This window comes from Orcinus orca, chromosome 2 (assembly GCF_937001465.1).
Source record: "Orcinus orca chromosome 2, mOrcOrc1.1, whole genome shotgun sequence".
NCBI lineage: Eukaryota > Metazoa > Chordata > Mammalia > Artiodactyla > Delphinidae > Orcinus > Orcinus orca.
The window spans coordinates 187,912,792-187,935,784 of NC_064560.1; the positions used below are offsets into that span (position 1 = coordinate 187,912,792).

General features: G+C 41.3%; 1 protein-coding gene across 1 annotated transcript in view; it reads left to right on the top strand.

Moving 5' to 3' along the window:
• The window catches only part of KCNK13 (potassium two pore domain channel subfamily K member 13), a 114,142-nt gene that overhangs the window by 1,910 nt on the left and 89,239 nt on the right, over positions 1 to 22,993 (top strand). The window lies entirely within an intron of this gene.

Consider the following 22,993-nt stretch of genomic DNA (forward strand, 5'->3'; position numbering starts at 1 on the left):
GTTTTCTGCCAGAAGGAAGCAGGTGGGGGTGGGGAGAAGGGACCTATGGGCTGAACCGCTAAGTGTTGGCCTGATTGGGCTCTGGAAACTAAAAGTGCTTTACACTCCGGAGGAGGAGAGAATTGCGTTCAGGGTCCAGTGAGCTCCCTGATCTGTAGGGAGTAGTGGAAGGAAAGCTAGGGGAGTCTCCTGGCTAATGGGATGGAGGGGAGAACTCTAGTGACAGACTCAGGAGCTAGAGCTTATCTAGAGGCAATTGGAAGCTATTGAGAGTTTTTGAGCAAGCGTGTCTCATGGCTGCCGTCAGTTATGCCTTTATTACCAGCAGAAGGAAAAAGATTGGGAGTCTTTGCACCACACTCCTAAGGACTGTTCATGCGTAAAGCATACTTGAGTGATAAGGGGGTTGGGAAGGATGCTGTAGAAATTCTGAAGAAAGCAGAGAGCTGGAGCGGAGGAGGGGGCTTTGAAAGGCTGCTCAGAAAGGGAGGAGCACCGGAGCCGCAGCAGGGCCGGCAGGGGGCTGTGCAGGGGCTTGGCTGCCGTAGCCCCTGTGTTGCTGGGAGAGCTGTCAGTGAGGCGGTGACAAGGCGGACTTCTTTGAAGCTCCCACGCAAGGTTGTCTTTGGTAGACGTTCTTCCAGGAGAAGGAACACAAGATACAACAGGGATCAGCCTCAGGCCCGATTAGTCAAGAAAGACTTCCCAGGGTTAGTCTAGAAGCCCAGGGCTTCAGGTGGTGAGTAGGCGGCAAGGTGGAGAGGACTGGCCTGATTCCAGATACACGGGCTGCGTCTGAAGTGCTTTGTGCTGAACTGCGCAGCTCGCCACCGCAACCCTCTCTTATTTCAGGCGGCCCTGCCCATCCGTGGGCCATTATGACACCACAGTAACTGGGTATCTGGTAGGAAAGACTTTCATAGCATTCTCCACGATGACCAGAACACGGGCCCTGACGGGGATGGAGACAGAGTAATACCCTCCACAGCTCTCTCCCCCAGCCCACGTTCTCCACTGGACTGTCCTAACAGAATTGCCTAAGTCCTCCCATTTCTCAAAAGACAGTTCCAGAACTTCTATGTAGGGAGGACTTGGGGTGAGCAAACTGATTGGGAAGGGTTGCTGTGGAACTTTCCTTGAATCTGCTATGTCTGTGTAGCTGGTACAGGGTTTTGATTTAGATTATTCATTTGGGGGTTGTTTTGGTGGGAGATTGGGGAGCTAAGTCCTCCCCACGCCCTCCACAGGCCCCCCCGTTTGTACTTCCCATGGCCGTGGACGTAGGAAGGAGCAGAGTGTGTGTAAAGACTGGTGAACACCAATGCCAGAGGAACCGCGGATGTCGTGGATGGGTGGGCGTATAAGCACACAGTCATCCGGGGGCACAAATAGAATAATGAAGCCTGATGGAACAGAAGGAACCCTGGACCGAGAGTCTGGAGCTGGAGTTGCTGACCCTGCCTGTACGTTGGGCCGGTTGCTTAACATTCTGAGCCCCATCCTTCTCTTCTGAGATACCTACAAGTGCCCACCTTGGTATCTGGCACATTGTAGCTGTTGAGTAAATATTAGTCCTGTCTCCTTCACACACCCTGCCCCTAAGCCTGCCCCTCTCGCAGGGTTCTTGCCAGCGATAATGAGTTCATATAAGTGAGTGTTCTTTAAAAAGGACAAAGCACTATGTAAGTATGGGCTTATTTTTAGTTTCTCATTTCTCACATGTCCTTAAATTGTTTCATTAATCGCTGATGTAATAACAGCACTTGCAACCCTTTATTGGGGTACATAATTAGGCACATACTGTGATTATTATGTGAATATGTGATGCAGCTAATTTCATCGATTAACCACAATTTCAATCAACACAATTCATATATGTGATATGTGATTCATATGTGTGAAGTGTGATTATCCCTGTATATAGATGAAGAAACTGAAGCTTCATGTTCTTTGTAAAATAAAGAAGAAGAAAAAAAACCATCTGTAATGACATCACCTAAAGTTGACCATGGTTGACATTTCGGTCATTTTTTTAAATTGAAGGTTAGTTGATTTACAATGTTGTGTTAGTTTCAGGTGTACAGCAGAGTGATTCAGTTATACATACATATATATCAGTTTTTTTCAGATTCTTCTCCCTTATAGGTTATTACAAAATACTGAGTATAGTTCCCTGTACTATACAGTAGGTCCTTGTTGGTTGGTGCATTTCTTTCTGTTCTTTTTCCCTATAGACACACATATGTACATATGTATTTTTCTAAATTTGGATCATATTCTGTAAACCCTTTACATCTTGTATTTGAATCGTAGTATTACATGATGGTTTTTTCTTCAAAAAATTAGTTCCACTCTGTTTTATTCTGCAAAGGTGTTGAGGTAACAGATAACAAGAAAGCATACAGTAGAATAATCATAAAATGTAAATAAAACCTCAGAACTAGGAAAAAAAGAAGAACAGAAATATGGAAAGCAGTTGGATCTAGGAAATCGGTAGAGAGGAGCTTTGTCTTAGCTGAAGTTCCCTCAGAAGCAGCTTCTGAGCCAAGAATTTGAGTGCAAGCAGTTTATTGGCAGATTCAAGGGATACAGGGAGGTGAAGGAGGAAGTGATACAAGAGAGGGAAGTCAGTCAGTATAGGGTATGGTATTAGGCAGAAAGCATAGTGGGCAACTGATCCTTAATCTCAAGTGGAAGCTTGAGAACAGTGCAAAGCTCATTAACCGGACTTACCCCAGGCAAGGGAGCTGGGGTATTTATACACCCACGCTAGTCAGAAAGTGGTTAAAAGCTGCTTGGAGGGTGGGGGAAGCACAAAAATATAATTTCCAGGTACTTCTGTCCTGATTTTTCATGGACGGCCCAAGAGTAGCCTTCTGATAAGATATAGGCACTGGCCATTTGAAGTCAGGCCAGTGTGTCCAGAAATGATAAAGGAGATGCCAGGGGGTGAGGACTGAGTACCACCAGTGACTATTCAAGCTTCAGATTTGGCTGCAGGCTCCATGGCGGAGTCATGACCCACACTGGAATTATTTTTTTTGGCTGTGTTGGGTCTTCGTTGCTGCACGCGGGCTTTCTCTAGTTGCAACGAGCGGGGGCTACCCTTCGTTGTGGTGCGCAGGCTTCTCATTACTGTGGCTTCTCTTGTGGCGGAGCACGGGCTCTAGGCATGCGGGCTTCAGTAGTTGCAGCACATGGGCTCAGTAGTTGCGGCACGCGGGCCCTAGAGCACGGGCTTCAGTAGCTGTGACGTGCAGGCTCAGTAGTTGGCGGCACGTGGGCTCTAGGGCATGTGGGCTTCAGTAATTGTGGCACGCGGGCTCTAGGAAATGCGGGATTGAGTAGTTGTGGTGTGCAGGCTCAGTAGTTGTGGCACATGGGCCTAGTTGCTCCGTGACATGTGGGATCTTCCCGGACCAGGGATTGAACCCGTGTCCCCTGCATTGGCAGGCTGATTCTTAACCACTGCACCACCAGGGATGTCCCCACACTGGAATTCTTAGTAGACAAAAGGAAGCATACACCTTTTCCCAATACGCAATTCTCAAAAATATTTTCCTCTTGGGATTTTATATGGGAAACATTGCATAGGACAGGGGGTGATGCTCACAAACAGCAGTTTCCTGGAAAATGCAACTGAGGATTTCATGCAACTGTTGTTTAATTTAAAAGTAAGAGCAGAGTAAAAAACACTGTGGCCAGTTTCTCAGAAGTTTAAACATAGAACTACATGTGACCCAGAAATTCCACTCCTAGGGAATATATATCCAAAAGAATTGAAAGCAGAGACTCAAACAGATACAGGAACACCTCAGAGATGCTGCGAATCCGGTTCCAGACCACTGCAATAAAGCGAATATCACAGTAAAGCGAGTCACATGAATTTTTTTTGGTTTCCCAGTGCATATGAAAATTATGTTTTCACTGTGCTGTAGTCTGTTAAGTGTGCAATAGCATTATGTCTAAAAAATGTATATACCTTAATTTAAAAATACTTCATTGCTAAAAAATGCTAACCACCATCTGAGCCTTCAGTGAGTCATAATCTTTCTGCAACAGTAACATCAAAGATCACTGATCACAGCCCACCATAACAAATATAACAATAATGAAGAAGTTTGAAATATTGCAGGACTTACCAAAATGTAACACAGAGACACGAAGTGAGCAAATACTGTTGGAAAAATGGCATCAATAGACTTCCTCGTCACAGGGTTGCCACAAACCTTCAGTTTGTAAAAAACACAATAGCCGTGAAGCACAGTAAAGCAAAGCACAATAAAAAGAGGTATGCCTGTGTTTGTACACCAGTGTTCATTGCAGCATCATTCACAGGAACCAAAAGGTGGAAGCAACCCAAGTGTCTATCAGCAGATGAATGGATAAACAAAATGTGCATACATACAATGGAATGTATGGACAACGCAGATGGACCTTGAAAATATGATACTTAGTGAAATAAGCCAGACACAGAAGGACAGATACAATTCGACTTACATGAGGTGTTTAGGATAGGCAGATTTCATAGGGATGGAGAGTAGAATAGAGGGTACCAGGGACTGAGAGAAGAAGGGAAGGCTTCTTTAATGGCATTTTTGTTGGGGATGATAAAAAAGTTTTGGATATAGAGAGTGGCGATGGTTATACAACAATGTGAATGTATTTAATGCCATCAAATAGTACACTTATGAATGGTTAAAATGACAAATATTATGTATATTTTACCACAGCATAGAAAGAGCAGAATATTAAAACACAACTCAGGGAGTTGATTCTGAAAGAGGCTGGTGATCAAACTTGAAACAAGAATGAATTTGAAGCACTCGGAGAAGTAGATTGACGTTATACTCTGTAAGTGATCTTCTGTAAATATCTTTTTCTCTCAAATAGGCATCTATTAGGCATTTGTTTTTGTGTTTGCCTGTGTATTTATAACTCAGCTTCTGTCCACAAAGGATATGAGATCATTTGCATATTGATATGGTCAGGGTAGCCTTAAGCCTTGGGCTACCCCGTCATCTCAGTAGCTTAACACAACAAGAGTTTACTTCTTACTCAGCCAAAGCCCATTGCAGGCGAGGTGCTTTACCAGGACAGTTGTCTCCTGGGTTGGCCCAGTGTTCCAGGATTCTTCTATCTTATGGCTGCTCTTTATCAGCTCATGCCTCCAGTACTGCCCAGGAAGGGACAGAAAGGGTTGAAGAGTGCAGCCACCTGCAATTAAACGGCCACCACCTGGAGGTGACAAGAAGTCACCTCCACACGCGTTTCATTGGCCAAATCAAGTCCCATGGCTACACCCAACTTCAAGGATGTAGAGAACCACACTCCTCCCGTAAGTCCAGAAGTGGATAAGACTTGATCTCGGTGAACAGAACGGATGCCTACCGCACATATATGCACAGTGCACTAGAAATGGATACTAATGGATTTAAGACATTGGGGAGATGAGAAAACATGAGTAGGATAAGACAGTGAAGCCACACATTGTTAATACACAGAGGTATATGTCAAAAGGACCCACGTAATTGCCAGATTTGGCTGTGAGTTTTCCAGTTGTTGAAAGAAAGAGGCAAGGGCAACCATTAAATGGTTCCTTTTATCCAGGCTGGCTGCTTGGAAGACACCCAGCTTTTTTAGATGGGAATAAAAATTTCTCCTATAGATTGTCATGAAAGGGACAAGACAATGTGATGAGTAGTCTTCTCCACTGCATCTCAGCTGTGAAAGACAACCCTGTGCTCCTGCACGGCATAGCATCCCTCAGTACAAGGTGCAGTTCCGGAAGAGCCCCTCTGCCTAAGTCCAAGGTCATGCAGGGCGGTGTCCAGCTTCCAATTGTATGGTCCAGTAAGAACGTCTAGAATTCTCTACTGGCGGTTCCCAAGGTTCACTGTCCATAAGTACTCACCTGAGGGGAGTGTGGTGCTTCTTAAAATGCAGGTGTCTGGATCCGCCTTTCAGAGCTCCTGATGCATTTTAAGAAACTTCCCCAGATGGCTCTGATAGAGGCAGAACAGGGAGCACACTTGAGGCATGTGTGATAGGAGTTGGCCTAGGGTTGAAAATTGAGACCACCCCTAAGGATTCTTGCTACTCAAACAGTGATCCGTGAATCAGCAGGACAAGCATCACCTTGGACCTTGTTAGAAATGCAGAGTCTCAGGCCAACCCCAGACCACCTGAATTAGAAGCTGCTCTTCAACAAACCACCTGGTGAATTGTAGCCACGTTAAAGTTTGAGAACTCGAGTCTAGGAGGCTGTTATGTGATGTTGTGATGTTGCTGACCAGGGGAGGCCCCTCCCTGAGCTTTGAAACTTAGGCAAGCCAGTGGCAGGGCTAGAATGGAGGGGGGTGAGATGTGCTTGTCTTTTGCCTTGGTGGACCTCCTCACCTGCTGGTGGTTAAGGAGGCGAGGGGAACATTAATTTAGAACAACACTGGGACTTCCCTGGCAGTCCAGTGGTTAGGATTCCACGCTGCCACTGCAGGGGGCCACAGGTTTGATCCCTGGTCGGGGAACTAAGATCCCACATGCTGCGTGTCGAGGCCAAATAAAAACAAAAAAGGGAAAAAAAGGCGCAAATGAAAACAAATGAGATGAGGAAAAACTCTTGAAAAAGAAAAATCTAGAACAACACTTATCAGATGCAGGGATGTGCTGCGTCTGAGCTGAGAAAGTGACTCTGGCTTTTATGGGTCTGGGAAGCTCAGACTCAGAGATGACCAGCCCCGCCTCAGTGGTGGACCACTCAAAGTAGGCGACCAGATCTTCAACACAGTTTTATTTATTTTAACTAAACAGAGATGATCATAGTGGCGCCCCTTTTTGGACCTGGGTGTGGTTCATGATTAGCACCTGTGCAGCGGTATTCTACAGGGCTCTCGTGGGGTTCAGGAGCTGGGCAGACAGGTGTGTGATTTGGCCCGGCCAATGTGCACACCTATGGGGTGCTGGACTGGATGTTGTTTTCAGAATCGTTTTTTTTTTTTTCTACGTGGAAAGAGCTTTTGAATCAAATTATATTAGATCCAAAAAATAAAATACTGGGAATCACCATCTTATAGTCTAAAGCTATAACCGAACATCAAAGATGATGAACAGGCATTGCGAAAGAGTAAAAACATCCCCTGAATACATTAATAAATGTCACATGTTAGCAGATGTCATACGTGTGTCAAGATTTAACTGACACATTGAATTGGCACTTTACATTTTACAAAGCATTTGCACACAAATCTTAGGAGATGGGCAGAGAAGTTACTATCAATTCCATTTTGCAGATAAGGAAACTGAGGTACAGATAACATAAGTATTTTATGACCACGTGGCTATAAAGCAGCAAAGTCAAGATTAGAACCGGATTTCATTTTGTTTATTGTCTGTTGATAAAAGAAATACATACTCATTTTAGAAGACTGGAAATATATGGGAAAGTATAAAAAAGAAACTAAAAATCACCCATAATTCTACCATCCAACAAGAACCACTGTTAATATTTTGGTTTATCATATTATATTGGACCTAAAGTACTAAAGATTTTACTGAATCTAATATGCATCATTATTTTATGTACCATTAAGAAAGCAAATAATGCTGCCAGTTAGATCTTGACATGCTAGCAATTGTGAGATTATCCTGATTTCCGAGATATTAAAATATTGGGAAAAATATCTTAAAATCACTGAAATATATTTTGTATCTGTTTTCCATATAACCATTATAACGTGAGCTTATAACAACTCTTGTATAAAATGAGCGTATAACAACGGATGTAATTAGGTAAAAATGAATCTCATTATAGTTAGAATTTCTTTGATTTATATTAAAATTGCTTAATTTTAAATATTTATTAAAAATACAGTTCATCTCTCAATCAACTAGCTAATCCCCCAGTTTTCTTTTGGGAGCAAGAGATATTGTGTTAATCATTGTATGGTTGTGCTTTATATTTTGAGGATTTTAGCCGTTTGCCATGTTTGTATCTTACTTTCCATCTGTTGTCGTTTCCTGTTTAATGTTTATTTAGATATAGAAACATTTTTAATTTATGTACCATTTCATATTTTAGTTTTTCCTTCTGATTTCTTCCATTACTTTTGTGCTTAGAAAATCTTTTCCCATCTGTAAGAATGCTTATTGGTTTTTTTTGTTTTGTTTTGTTTTTGTGGTATGCAGGCCTCTCACTGTTGTGGTCCCTCCCATTGCAGAGCACAGGCTCCGGACGCACAGGCCCAGCGGCCATGGCTCATGGGCCTAGCCCCTCCGCGGCATGTGGGATCCTCCCGGACCGGGGCACAAACCCGTGTCCCCTGCATCGGCAGGCAGACTCTGAACCACTGCGCCACCAGGGAAGCCCTATTGGTTTTTTTTTTTTAATTGAGGTGACATTGGTTTACAATATTATGTAAGTTTCATGTGTACAGCGTTATATTTCTACTTCTGTATACACTACAATGTGCTCGCCACCAGCAATTTAGTTTTCATTTGTAGCCATACAGTTGATCCCCTTTACCCATTTTACCCTCACCCTGCCTCTTCCCTTCTGAGAGCCGCCACTCTGTTCTCTGTATTTACGTGTTTGTTTTTGTTTGATTTAGTTTGTTCGTTTATTTATTTATTTATATTAAAAAAAAATATTTTTTTGCGGTACGCGGGCCTCACTGTTGTGGCCTCTCCCGTTGCGGAGCACAGGCTCCGGGCACGCAGGCTCAGCGGCCATGGCTCACGGGCCCAGCCACTCCGCGGCATGTGGGATCTTCCCGGACCGGGGCATGAACCTGTGTCCCCTGCATCGGCAGGCGGACTCAACCACTGCGCCACCAGGGAAGCCCTGTTCATTTATTTTTTGTTTTTTATATTCCACATATGAATGAAATCATATGGTAGTTGTCTTTCTCAGTCTGATTTATCTCACTTAGCATAATACCCTCAAGGCCCATCAATGTTGTCACAAATGGTAAGATTTCGTCTTTTTATGGCTGAGTAGTGTTCCATTGCATGTATATATGTGTGTGTGTATCACATTTTCTTCATTCATCTGTTGACGTGCGCTTAGGTTGTTTCCATATCTTGGCTATTGTAAATAATACTGCAGTGAACATTAGGGTACATATATCTTTTCAAATTAATGTTCTCATATTCTTTGGGTAAATACCCAGAAGTGGGATAGCTGGGTCATATGGTAGTTCTATTCTTAACTTTTTGAGGAACCTCCATACTGTTTTCCACAGTGGCTGCACCAATTTACATTCCCACCAACAGTGTAGGAGGGTTCTCTTTTCTCCACATCCTTGCCAACCCTTGTTATTTCTTGCCTTTTTGATAATAGCCAGGATGCCAGTTTTTGTTCAGTATTTTTTCAGCTGCTCTGCACTTTTAGTCATAGCAATAGTTGTTAAAACACTTTAACCTATTGTTTCATGTGAACAATGATGGGTACATTTTAAGACTGTAGCCAAGGAGCAGTGCTGCTCATGGGAAATGAGGGAGCAGAAAGAGTGGCTGGTAGGAATTTGCATGCATTCATTCCAGGTAGGGTCATCTCTCTTGGGATCTACTACCAAATTTTCACGGGGAAGCTCTCAGACTGTCCATTCTGAGAACCCTGGATTTGTTTAATTATTTGTTTCCTACTTAGGAAACTTCAGTACCTATCTTGAAATTAGAGACTTTGCAGGCCATAGCTCTTACTCTCCACTGCCCAGCATTCTCATACACACACGTGTTAATTTCAGCTTGTTTCACTAGAAATTCTCGTTTATGTTATAAAACAGCGATTTCCTCTTCTTTTATCCTAAATTCCCTCCTGTTCTCTCTTCCCCTTCATACCTTTCTCTGTGAAGGAGAGATGGGTTTGGTATGAATGTAACCCAAATAATTCTGGGGCTCCTTAGGGTTCAAGCATGTTCCATTAGTCCAAAGTAATGGAAAAATAAATCCAATTTTTGCTTGTGTATCTCTAAAGAATCTTAGTCTCCAACTTATAACACAAAGGAAAGCTTCCTCTCTCCCCATCTCCCAGTCTCTCATTCCTCAAAGGAATTCTGGAGCCTTTTATCCCGAAACCCCTCCCCAAATCCTCCCCAACTGGCAGCCCTCTCAGTCTTTCTGTCCTTCCTTGTCTCTTCTCCCCCATCTCTCTCTGCTCTGTATTATCATGATTGACTTAACCTCTCCGACTTCTTTTAGCTTCCCCTCATTCAGCCTAGTGTTCATAGTAAAGCATAGCCCCAAGAGCTGACCCCACAAGCAACAGTCCTTTCCCCTGAGGAGGAAAGAGAGAAGGACAGGGGATGGTTACTATCACCAGCCCATCAGTGACTTTATACGCGGGGACACTCTCACCCTGTAGAGGAACACATTACTGTGTTTGGATCCAGAAGCCCACGGTCCTGCTGAGGACAGTGGGGAAACACACCTCATCAGGAAACATCTCCATCGTCATGCTGCTCTCCCTTCACCCTCCAACCTTCTGCCTCCTTCTCTTCAGTTTATCTGAATTGCTGGACATTATACCACTTTTCTGAAAGGCTGCACCTTTAGCACACCCACCGCATCTTCCTTTGGCCGGAGAGCCATCATAGAAGCGTCGTGAAATGCTCAGGATTTATTGTTCCCATTCTCTGATCAACCCCCCAGCATCTCTGCTATTGATCACCTCTTCTTGGAAGGGAAATCCTGTGGTCAGTGAGCCCAGGGGTCAGACCAGGAATGCAACTGAGTGGGACTTAGAGATGTGGGACATTAGGGAGCAGTGGAGCATGTGCCCTGGAAAGAGCAGCCCCACCACAGGCATTCAGATTCTAATTGCAAAACAACATTGTCCTGGCCAGACAGGTCTGAGGACAGCTCGACTCCAGAGTGTGAGTCCCTCAGTTAAAGCTTTGATCATCTGTGAGCTCCAGGCTGCTTTCCCTTTGGGAGGGAGAAGGATAAGAAGCTCTGAACTCTTCTTCATCAGTAGCAGCATCTTAATCTTTGCAGTTCACTTAAGTACCTGTTTGTGCAGGACACTTGATCATCACAGAGGGGAAATCTAACATATTCGCTGTCACGTTGTACACCCACTAATCTCTAAAAGGAGCTGGGGGCAGTTATCAATATATTCTCTTAACTCTTCTGATACTCATGACTAAACATATTGTATTGTAATCCGTAAGTACCTACTATTCTGGTTTTTTTCCTTTCCTTTTATGTTATTTCCTATACACTTTCTCAAGAATTCCATGTGTTCAATTAATGTAGAATAGTTTATTTAACGGTCCTTAAATTATTGGATTTGGGGGTTATATGTGATTTTTTTTTACTCTTGTGTTTAATTAAAAATTATGAAATTTATTGAGTGCTTTACCATAGGTTAAACCCAGTACAATCTTTACATATGTTTAATTCTTATAACAACTCCATAAGGATAGGTACTGTTAATATTCTCACATTACAGACCAGGATCCGAGGCCCAGAGAGCTTCCAGGCAGTGTCTGAAGTTACCCAGTGGAAGTAGTGTGGGGCATCCCTTTAGAGCTTATACTGTGAACCACCACTTCTTTGCCATTTCTTCCTTTGGGGTCCTTGTGGGGAGAATTGCCAGTTAAAGAGATCACAACCTCTTTTTTCAGTGGTGATGGTCCTTAGGCAACCTGGGGTAATAGAAGAAGACAGAGATAGCCTGGGTAGCAGAATGTCAGGATGATAAAAGGTTTGGGTGGTGTTCTGCCTACCTCCCAGGAGTCCACATAATCAGAGCCTGTACTTCCCATTGGAATATTTGATGTCCTCTCAAAGTTGCAAGCGTCCTCCCATCACCATGACAACTAATGTGCCTGCCCCCAGAATTTTACTCTCCAGTTTGGACATATTTGATCCCAGAAGTCACTTCCTGACTCTGCCCATGAACTCTTGGAATACTGGCACCAAAGCTGTGTCTTGGGTCTTCCCTAGTATTAAGCATCTGATGAAGATCAGATTGACCTTAGAGACCAATCTTAGAGACCAACATCGATCTTAGAGACCAACCAGGCAAGTGGTTTTCAAACTATGCTCCAAGGACCCCTGGGATTCTTTGTGGTATATAAGTGCTGTCTTGAGAGCCAAGGGGGACACATCAAGTTCTTATCTTTGTTGTTATTTATATATGTCCCAAATATTTATCCTATTCTGCTACCTTTTTATTGACTATTGTTTCAAATGTAGAAAAGATTTTTATATACCCAAATACACTCATTTTCACTGGCATTTTTTTCTATATTTTTTCATAAATTTAGGTCCTCTATGTGGTTGAGATAAATATTCTTATCCATTCTCTGTTTAGTTCTAACTCATCTCAATGTTTTTCAAAAAGACTGTTTTATAAATGCTTTTTTATGGCTGGCTATATAATTATGCTTTGATTTATTTCTAAAATTATCACATAATGGTTTGAGAATGTGCATTTTCCAGAGTTCTCTTTTTTATTTGAGTGTTTCTGTGTATCCTGGTATCTGTATATATTTCAGTTGGATTTTTTCTTACCTTACAGAATTTTGGAGCAGGAGGGAACATAATCCCCAGCCACACTCCAAGCCTAGTAAACACACCCAAAATAACATTTGTGTGTTTGGGGACATATAAATTCAGTGTTATTGATTTCATCACTTGTGTAACTTTAAATTTTATTAATAATACTTTTGTTTACTTCTTTATGCTTTCTATGCTAACTATTTTTAAACTTACATTTGATTAAATTCCTGCATTATATTAGCAGAGACTTGCTGACTTTTGGATCATCTCTCTAGTTTTAATTTTTAAAGTAAACCACCTAATTTTTTTAATTTCCCGGTTTTAAAATTTTTATTTTTGGCTGCATTGGGCCTTCGTTGTTGCGCACAGGCTTTTTCTAATTGCGGCGATCGGGGGCTACTCTTTGTTGTGGTTCGCAGGCTTCTCGTTGCAGTGCACAGGCTTCTCGTTGCGGTGGCTTCTCTTGTCGCGGAGCACGGGCTCTAGGTGCGCGGGCTTCAGTAGTTGTGGCATTTGGGCTCAGTAGTTGCGGCTCGCGGGCTCTAGAGCACAGGCTCAGTAGTTGTGGCGCACAGGCTCAGTTGCCCCGTGGCATGTGGGATCTTCCTGGACCAGGGCTGGAACCCGTGTGCCCTGCATTGGCAGGTGGATTCTTAACCACTGCGCCACCAGGGAAGGCCCTACCATGACTTCTTTATCCATTCATCCATTGATGGACACTTAGGTTATTTCCAGGTCTTGGCTACTGTAAATAATGCTACAATGAACATGGGATTGCAGATATCTTTTCAAGTTAGTGTTTTCATTTCCTTTGGGTAAATACCCAGAAGTAGAATTGCTGGATCGTATGGTAGTTCTATTTTTAATTCTTTGAGGGAACTTCATACTGTTTTCCACAGCAACTGCACCAATTTACATTCCCACCAACAGTGCCCAAGGGTTCTGTTTTCCATACACCCTCACCAACACTTGTTACCTCTTTGATAACAGCCATTCTAACAGGTGTGAGGTGATATCTCATTGTGGTCTTGATTTGCATTTCCTTGATGATCAGTGATGTTGAGCAACTGTATTTCTGCTTTGGAAAAATGTCTATTCAAATCCTCTGTCCAGGGGCTTCCCTGGTGGCGCAGTGGTTGAGAGTCTGCCTGCCGATGCAGGGGACACGGGTTCGTGCCCCGGTCTGGGAAGATCCCACATGCCGCGGAGCTGCTGGGCCCGTGAGCCATGGCCGCTGAGCCTGCGCGTCCGGAGCCTGTGCTCCGCAGCGGGAGAGGCCACAACAGTGAGAGGCCCGCGTACCGCAAAAAAAAAAAAAAATCCTCTGTCCATTTTTTTTTTAACATCGTTATTGGAGTATAATTGCTCTGCCCATTTTTAAATTGGATTGTTTGGGGGTTTTTTGCTATTGAGTTGTCTGAGTTTTACATTTTTATATATATATATATATATATATAATATATATATATATATAATATTTATTTATTTATTTGGCTGCACCGAGTCTTAGTTGCGGCACTCGGGATCGTCGATCTTCGTTGTGGCACTCGGGATCTTCGATCTTCGTTGTGGCATGCGTGATCTTTTAGCTGTGACATTCGAACTCTTAGTTGTGGCATGCGGGATCAAGTTCCCCGACCAGGGATCGAACCTGGGCCCCCTGCATTGGAAGCGTGGAGTCTTAGCCACTGGACCACCAGGAAAGTCCCTATATATTTTGGATATTAACCCCTTATCAGATACATATGATCTGCAAATATTTTCTCCCTTTCAGTAGGTTGCCTTTTCATTTTGTTGGTGGTTTCCTTTGCTGTGCAGAAACTTTTCGGTTTGGTGTAGTCCTTCTTGTTTATTTTTGCTTTTGTTGCCTTTGCTTTTGGTGGTTTATAGTTTCTATCTCTCTTTTCTCTCTTAAAGTAGATGTTCATTCAATCTTACTCATCTGTGGGGTTCCTTCTTTCTTAGTTTCCTGCTACTTCCTATAAGCCACTTCCATTCCCACCAGAATCTTGAGATCTTTCTTTGGGACTTAAAATTTGAAAACTGAATTTATGCTACAGTTAGCATTTTCCCCACTAAGGGCTTTTTAAATTAATTCTGGCTGTTGATGTTTTCTGCTTCAGATGTTATATTTTTGGTATTTGGTGTGGAGGCCTGCTATATATACTATTTCTTGACCTACTGTATTTTTAGACTTAGTTTCTTTTATTTAACAGCCTGTGACTTAATACCAACATCTGTAAAAACAAATGTGTAGAAGGCATGCTTTGACCACACAGGGATTTACTGGTGTTCCATTTCATGGAATGATGGATGGAGACCATCCATCTGGGAGTTTATAACTTGAAACAACAACTATCACTCTCTCTTCAGTTAATTAAGACAAATTTCCTGGAGGATATGAAGTCTAGGGGCTGTTGGGGAAGAGTTGATGACCTGCTTATTCTTTCAACAGTTCTTTGAGTTCTGGAAAGTAAGGCTCAGAGAGAGTCAGTAAATTTCCCAAGTACACACAGCTGTTAAGGGAGTATATCAGCGTCAAGTTACCAGACCCAAAAAGTAGTGGTTGAAGCAGACAGAATTTTACTCTATTCCAGAAAAGAGGTCTGCACTGCATATAGACAATTCAGGGCAAGTGTGGTGACTGCATAATGTCAACAGGGAGTCAGGTGTCTTCAGCTCTGCTATCCCTAGGATGTTGCCCTCGTCCTCAGGGCTCAATGTGGTTGCTGGAGCTCTGGCCATCATATCTACACCATAAGTAGCAGTAGTAGGAAAGGGAGAGTCTTTCAAGGTCTGAGGTCATTTTCTCTAAGAAGCAGACTCTGGGCTAAATGTTTGGGTGGAAGTGATTTATCAAGGAAGTACTCCGGAAGAGACTAGTAGGAGAGTGAGGGGTGTGAGGATGGGAAAAGGGAAGAAGCCAAGTAGGAGGTTATCTTATGGAGCTCTGCAGCATAAATTACACCTTGCGGTTTGTCCCACCTTGGGGCAGAGGAACTGGGCTTTTAGACGCCCACACCAGACACTCACTGGCTCTGGCTGGGGTGGGAAGAACGAGGCACTTTGCTGTTTCTGGGGGGAAAAAATCACATTAAAAAGGGCGGGGTAATCCTTTGTTGTGGGGTTGTCCTGTGCATTATAGGACGTCTAGCAGTGTCTCTGGACTAAAGAGAAAATTTTGAAACACAGGGTTTGGAGTGTTTGCCTCTGTCCATGCCTCACCCACACCCCGACACCTCACCTTTAACTTGAATTGTTAACTGTAAAGTGGCTTTGTTCTTTTCTTTTAAAAAATATTTTTTCCATTAAAAAAATTCCTAAACTAATATATGCACATTTGAATAGATTTTCAAATAATTCAAAAGTGTTTAAAGTGAAAAATCAAAGTCTCCTTTTACTTTCTCATCCTACTCCCCAGAGGTAACCATTGTTTTTTTACACATACTGGGGTTCTCTTTTCTTTTTTTGGTAATAGCTTTATTGAGCTATAATTCATATACCATAAATTTCACATATTTGAAGTGTACAATTCAGTGGTTTTTAGTGTATTCACAGGGTTTTGCAACCATCAACACAATCAATTTGACGACATTTCATCATCTCCCAAAGAAACCCCATCCCCTTTAGCAATCACCTCCCATCCCCTCCAGCCCTAGGTAACCACTAATCTACTGTCTGATTCTGTAGATTTGCTTATTCTGGACATTTCATATAAATGGAATCATATAGTACACAGCCTTTTGTGCCTGGCTTCTTTGACTTAGCATAATGTTTTCAAGTCATCCATCTTGTAATACGTATCAATACTTCACTCCATTTTATTACTGAATAATATTCTATTATATGGATGTACCATATTTTATCTATCAGTTAATCAGGTGATGGACATTTGAGTTGTTTTCACTTTTTAGCTATTATGAATAATGATGTATAATGATGAATAAGTGTACAAGTTTTTGTGTAGACATATGTTTTTATTTATCTTGGGTAGATTTGGAATTGTCGGGTCATATGGAAACTCTATTCTCAACCTTTGGAAGAACTGTCAGACTCTTTCCAAGTAGGTGTATCATTTTATATTCCCAACAGTGTGTGAGGGTTCCTATTTCTTCACATCCTTGCCAAGACTTTCAATAACCTGTCTCTTTGGTTACATCCATCCTGTGGATGTGAAGTGGTATCTTATTGTGGTTTTGATTTGCATTTCTGTAATGACAAATGATGTTGAGCGTATTCTCACGTGTTTTTTTTTTTTTTTAGTCATTTATATATCCTCTTGAAAGAAATGTCTATTCAAATCCTTTGCCCATTTTTAAATTGTTTTTTTAATAATTGAGTTATAATTGTTCTTTATATATTTTAGATTCAAGTCCCTTATCAGATATATAGTTTGCAAACATTTTCTCCCCTTCTGTGGGTTGTCATTTCACTTTCTTCATGGTATCCTTTGAAGCACAAACATTTTAAATTTTGGTGAAGTCTAATTTACCTATTTTGTCATTGTTGTTGCTTATGTTTTCAGTACTATATCTAAGAAACCATCGCCTAATCCAAAGTCACAAAGATTTGTACCTGTGTTTTCTTCTGAGAGTTTTATAGCTCTGCTCTTACATTTATGCTGTTGATCCATTTTGAGGCAATTTTTGTATATGGTATGAGACGTGGGTGCAGCTTTATTTTTCTATGTGGTATCCAGTTCCAGCACCATTTGTTGGAAAGACTATTCTTTCGCCCACTGAATAGTTTTGACACCCTTGTCAAAAATCAATTGACCATAAATGTGAGGGTTGATTTCTGAACTCTCAGTTCTATTCCACTGATGTATATGTGTATCCTTATGCTAGTACCACACTGCCTTGATTACTGTAGCTTTGTAGTAAATTCTGAAATCAGGAAGTGTGGATCCTCCAACATTGTTCTTGTTTATCAAGATTGTTTTGGCTATTATGGGTCCCTTGAACTTCCATGTGAATTTTAAAATCAGCTTGTCAGTTTCTGCAAAGAAGACTTCTGTTGAATCTGTAGATCATCTTGGGGAATGTTGTGATCTTAAAAGTATTAAATGTTATAATCCATGAACATGGGATGTCTTTTCATTTATTTGGATCCTTTCATTTCTTTCCAATGCTTTGTAGTTTTCAAGGTATTGAATATAAGTTTGGCACTTCTTTTGTTAAATTTATTCCTAAATATATTATTCTTTTTAGTGCCATTGTAAATTAAATTGTCTTCTTAATTTTATTTTGAATTGTTTATTCAAGTATAGGGAGTACAATTGATTTTTATATATAGATCTTGTATCCTGTGATCTTGCTGCACTCATATATTCTAACAGTTTTTTAGTGGATTCCTTAGGATTTTCTATATAAATATTATGTGATAATATCATCTATGAATAGAGATAGTTTTCATTCTTTCCTTCCAATCTGGATGCCTTTTGTTTCTTTTATTTCATGCCTCCAGTACAGTGTTGAATAGAAGTGGTGAGAGTGGACGTTCTTGCTTTATTCCTGATCTTGGGGGGAAAGTTTCGGTCTTTCACCATGAAGTGTGATATTAGTTCTGGTTTGTTTTGGTAGATGGCCTTTATTGGGTTGAGAAAGTTCCCTTCTATTCCTACTTTGTTGGGTGTTTTTATCACAGAGAGGTGTTGGATTTTTGTCAGATTATTTTTCTGCATCTGAGACGATCATGTGGTTTCATCCTTTCTGCTACTGATGCTAGGGTACTGCATTAATTAATTTTAGATATTAAACCAACCATGGATTCCTAGGATAAATTCCACGTGGTCATGGTTTATAATCCTTTTCATATATTGCTGCATTTGGTTTGCTAGTATTTTGTTGAGGATTTTTGCATCTATATTCAAAAGATATATTTGTCTGTTTTTTTTCCTTTCTTGTGATATCTCTGTCTTGCTTTGGTGTCAGGATAATACTGGCCTATGGAATAAGTTGGGAAGTATTCACCTATGGTTCTTATATAACTTTCTGAGGTTGCCCAGCATATACAACGGTGGTATGAATGTTCAATAATTTGTTCCTTCTATTGTGGGACATGTGGTTTGTTTCTAATTATTTGCTAGTACAACAGCTCTATAAAGCATATTTTAAATTTTAATATTTAAACTTTCAATTGTAAGTATTTGTAGGTACTGCTAAATTTTTGAGTATTTTAAATTTTAAAATTTTCTTAACCAATTTGTAAGAATTTTGTTATTCTCACAGCTAAAGCATATTGTATTCTTCTTCTTCCTTGGTATTACGCTAAATGCTCTAGATACACAATTTTTCATCCTGTGATGTAGGATTATTGTTTTCCTCATTCTATTGGTGAGAAAACTGAAGCACAGAGGGATAAATAGCTTTCCCAAAGTGATACAAGTAGTAAGTGTTGGAACTTTAGTTCAAACTTTGTTTAGCCATGATTTAAATTTTGGAGAGGAAGTTAAGTCTCTGAGATAGTATTCTAGTGAAAACTGAAATAAAACCTATGACTCCAGTTCTATTTTTGCCATCAATGGATTTGATGTTAGTGATGAATATTATTTGCAAGTTATCGTTTTGAAGAACCTGGGCTCCCAGGCTGTATAATAAGGAAGACATCTAGATGTCCCTCACTGGGTTTGAACAGTCTTTTCTCCCTTCTTATTGTCTTAGAACCACACTCAGCACCCATCTTATATCAAGCAGAAAATTTAGTTTGGTTCAGTCAGAATTTATTGAATCCCTACTATGTGTCCAGCCTGATAACCTGGGTCCATGCATAGCATTCAGGAGGCGTATAAATTTGGATGGGAAAAGAATTCCGTCTTTATGTCTACTAACCTCGAACTAAGCAGCCTCTAGCGTTTCCTTCAATAGAGAGTATAGGCAACAACTCAGAGGCAGAATGAGTGGCACCTGTAGCTTTGTCACCAGTAGAAATCACAAATGTGTTCCTTTAAGAATGTGGCAGATTCCACCATGGTCATCCCCCCTCAACATACTTCAAAATTATGGTAGTTGTTAGGCCTGTTCTTGTTATTTAATGATATAATAAAGTTGCTCATATACTATATCACACATTTGTTTCCTAGTTTAATAACTTTGTTTTAATATAGTTGCTTTTGTAATTCTATGCATTTTATTTCATTCATTTAAAAAAAGCATTCATAGATGGAACCCGCAGGCTTCCCGAGATTGCCAAAGGCTCTATGTCACAGAAAACAGGAAGTGAGAACCAGACTGAGGTTAGGCTGATTCTGAATGAAGACAGAAGGGGAAATTGTAACTGTTGTTATTGCTTCTCCTTGCATGGCTGGCAAAGAGCTTTAATCCACTTGCAGTTGTTTGAAAACTGACTTGAAAGACTTATTGCTCAATCACTGTGCATAATCTCATCTTTTCCTGATGATTCAGAAGACATTTCAGGATGTTGCAATGTCTTTTTTTTTTTTTTAATTTTATTTATTTATTTTTGGCTGTGTTGCGTCTTCGTTGCTGAGCGCGGGCTTTCTCTAGTTGCGTCGAGTAGGGGCTGCTCTTCGTCCCAGTATGTGGACTTCTCACTGTGGTGGCTTCTCTTGTTGTGGAGCACGGGCTCTAGGTGCGCAGGCTTCAGTAGTTGCAGCACGTGGGCTCAGTAGTTGTGGCTCGTGGGCTCTAGAGCACAGGCTCAGTAGTTGTGGTGCACGGGCTTAGTTGCTCCACGGCATGTAGGATCTTCCTGGACCAGGGCTTGAACCCATGTCCCCTGCATTGGCAGGTGGATTCTTAACCACTGCGCCACCAGAGAAACCCCCGTTGCAGTGTCTTGAGGGTCAGGTTTGGAGCATAAAATACCACACTCCCTCGGAGCAGTGCGGAAGCAGTAAGTGTTTAGAAATGTATTTATAGGGTGTACTTTTTCTAGGGTCACAGGCTCGGTTCAGAGCTGCCTCACTGTGTCCTTACCTTTGTGTTCTCAGCTGATGATGGTGTCCCTCTGACTCTTAGCCCACCGCCTCTCCTGTGGTTACAGTGTCACATGTACTCTTTGTTGTAAATACAGGTTTGGGAATATATACTACTTCTTTGTGGTTATTTAACATTACTTCTAGTTTAGTATTTAAATTAGAAGATGCAACTTTGGCCAAAGGTGACATGCTTTATTTGACCCACAGATGCTGGTAAATGTTTGACAATCAGCTTAAAAAACAAACAACCCTATTTGTAGCATTTGCCTGTTTCTGTGATGTAAATATTCCCCAAATGGCTGATTTCAAGCTATGAACATGAAGTCACTGAAGACAAGAGTAGAGAAAATACCCTCTTGTGAGCCTCTAGCAGCCAGCTCCAGGACGTGACTGTGGGCTGCAGGGTGTTGGAGAAACTTCAAATCAGCTGTCAACTTTTAAAAAGGAGATTCCCAGTCAAAGTCTAGATTTCTGATTTCTCTTGGAAAATGGGAAACCTGGCTATGCTGGGCCCACATTTCTGCATGCCAACCACTGGGTGAAGAAGAGCTATGGGTGCTCCCTTTGGGGAGCCCACTGGTTCCCTGGTCCCACCCCATCTAGGTTGAGTGTTACCTGCCATTCATCAGTGTGTTTGACTTCCTTCCTGTCGCCTGGCTTAAGCACTGTGGTTCTTCCTACCTCTTTGAGATATAAGAACCAAGTGATCTCGTCACCTGGCTCTTTATCAAAAAATCAAGAAGGAGTTGCAGAGTTGTGTCCTGTATGAAAATACTTTTTAGAAATTGCTTCCAGTTTGATCATGGGACAATCAATTTTCCCCTGATGGGATGCATGGAGATTTTTTTCCACTCTTGTTGATTTCTCTCTGATCATCCCAGATCAGTAGGCAAAAGAGCTTTTCTTCTTAAGCTGTGTAATAAATGAGGTTGAACTAGAAAAGCATGAACTTTATGACAGGCTAAAGGTTTTCCTATGGGAAATTAAGACCCACTAACTGGAAATGATGAAAAGTAACAAGTTCAAAGGAAACTCAGTGGAGTAATTAAAAATGTATCAAGCCCTGTACAGTAGGCAATAGACACAGCACAGTGAAAGGAAAAGAGCATCTCTGAGTTCTCCTTGGATACCGGCCATGTTGATTTTGGATAATGCCCAAGTGTCTGGGGGAAGGATCATTCTTAAACCTGGGACGCCAACCCCGCCAGAGTGATTGTACTGTAAATACCTCATTATTTATGGGTATTAAGGGACCCAGAAAGGGTAATAGACACTTTAATACCGTGTTCTTGGGTGAGGTGGAGTGCTTCTGCAGATGATTTAGGAATTCAAGGTTTAGAAAAGGGCTAAGGGAGAGTCTTGGAGTTTCCAATGCTGAGGGATGAGGGAAAGTCAGTCAGAAAAGCAGTGATGTTAGGAATTGCATTATATATGTACTTACTTAAACATTGGCAAGAGTGTTATTTAAGAATAAAGTCAATTTCATTGTGGGAAAGGGAGCTCCATTTTTTTAATTCAAACAGAAAGTCACAAAAATTATAATCATCCTCAACATTTCACTCAGTCCCATGTAATTAATTTTTTTTTATCTTGATCTTTTGTTAGCACTTTTATGAATTCATCAGTTTTCCATTAGAGTTCTGAAAATGCTTATTCATTCAGTTCAGCAGTATAGTCAGTTATCAGAAACCTGTACTTGTCAGAGTCTTTTCCATGAATTCCTTGAAGATGAAACGCTTTTATAGGAACATTTTTGCAAAAGCGTCAGAGTACACCCAGAACTGTCTGTAAATGACAAAACACTTAAAAATGACCACGGTTAAAGACTTGATGAAAGTTCATAATAATGCAATTGACAAGAAAATTTGTTTTTTTCTGAGATATACATTTTTTTTTTTTTTGTGGTACGCGGGCCTCTCACTGTCGTGGCCTCTCCCGTTGCGGAGCGCAGGCTCAGCGGCCATGGCTCACGGGACCAGCCGCTCTGCGGCATGTGGGATCTTCCCGGACCGGGGCACGAACCTGTGTCCCCTGCATTGGCAGGCGGACTCTCAACCACTGCGCCACCAGGGAAGTCCTGAGATATACATTTTAAAGTAATAACTAGAATTATGACTTATAACATTATACCAGAACTTGTAAGATTTTTAGAAATTTCATGTAATGTCTGAAACATTTATATTAACATATTTCCATACAAATAACCCAAAGAAAGTTTAGTATTAGTTGTTTTCTTTGTTTTTTTATACTGCAGGCTCTTATTAGTCATCAATTTTATACACATCAGTGTATATATGTCAATCCCAATTGCCCAATTCAGCACACCACCATCCCCACCCCACCGTGGATTTCCCCCCTTGGTGTCCATACATTTGTTCTCTACAACTGTGTCTCAACTTCTACCCTGCAAACCAGTTCATCTGTACCATTTTTCTAGGTCCCACATACATGCGTTAATATACGATATTTGTTTTTCTCTTTCTGACTTACTTCACTCTGTATGACAGTCTCTAGATCCATCCATGTCTCAACAAATGACTCAGTTTCATT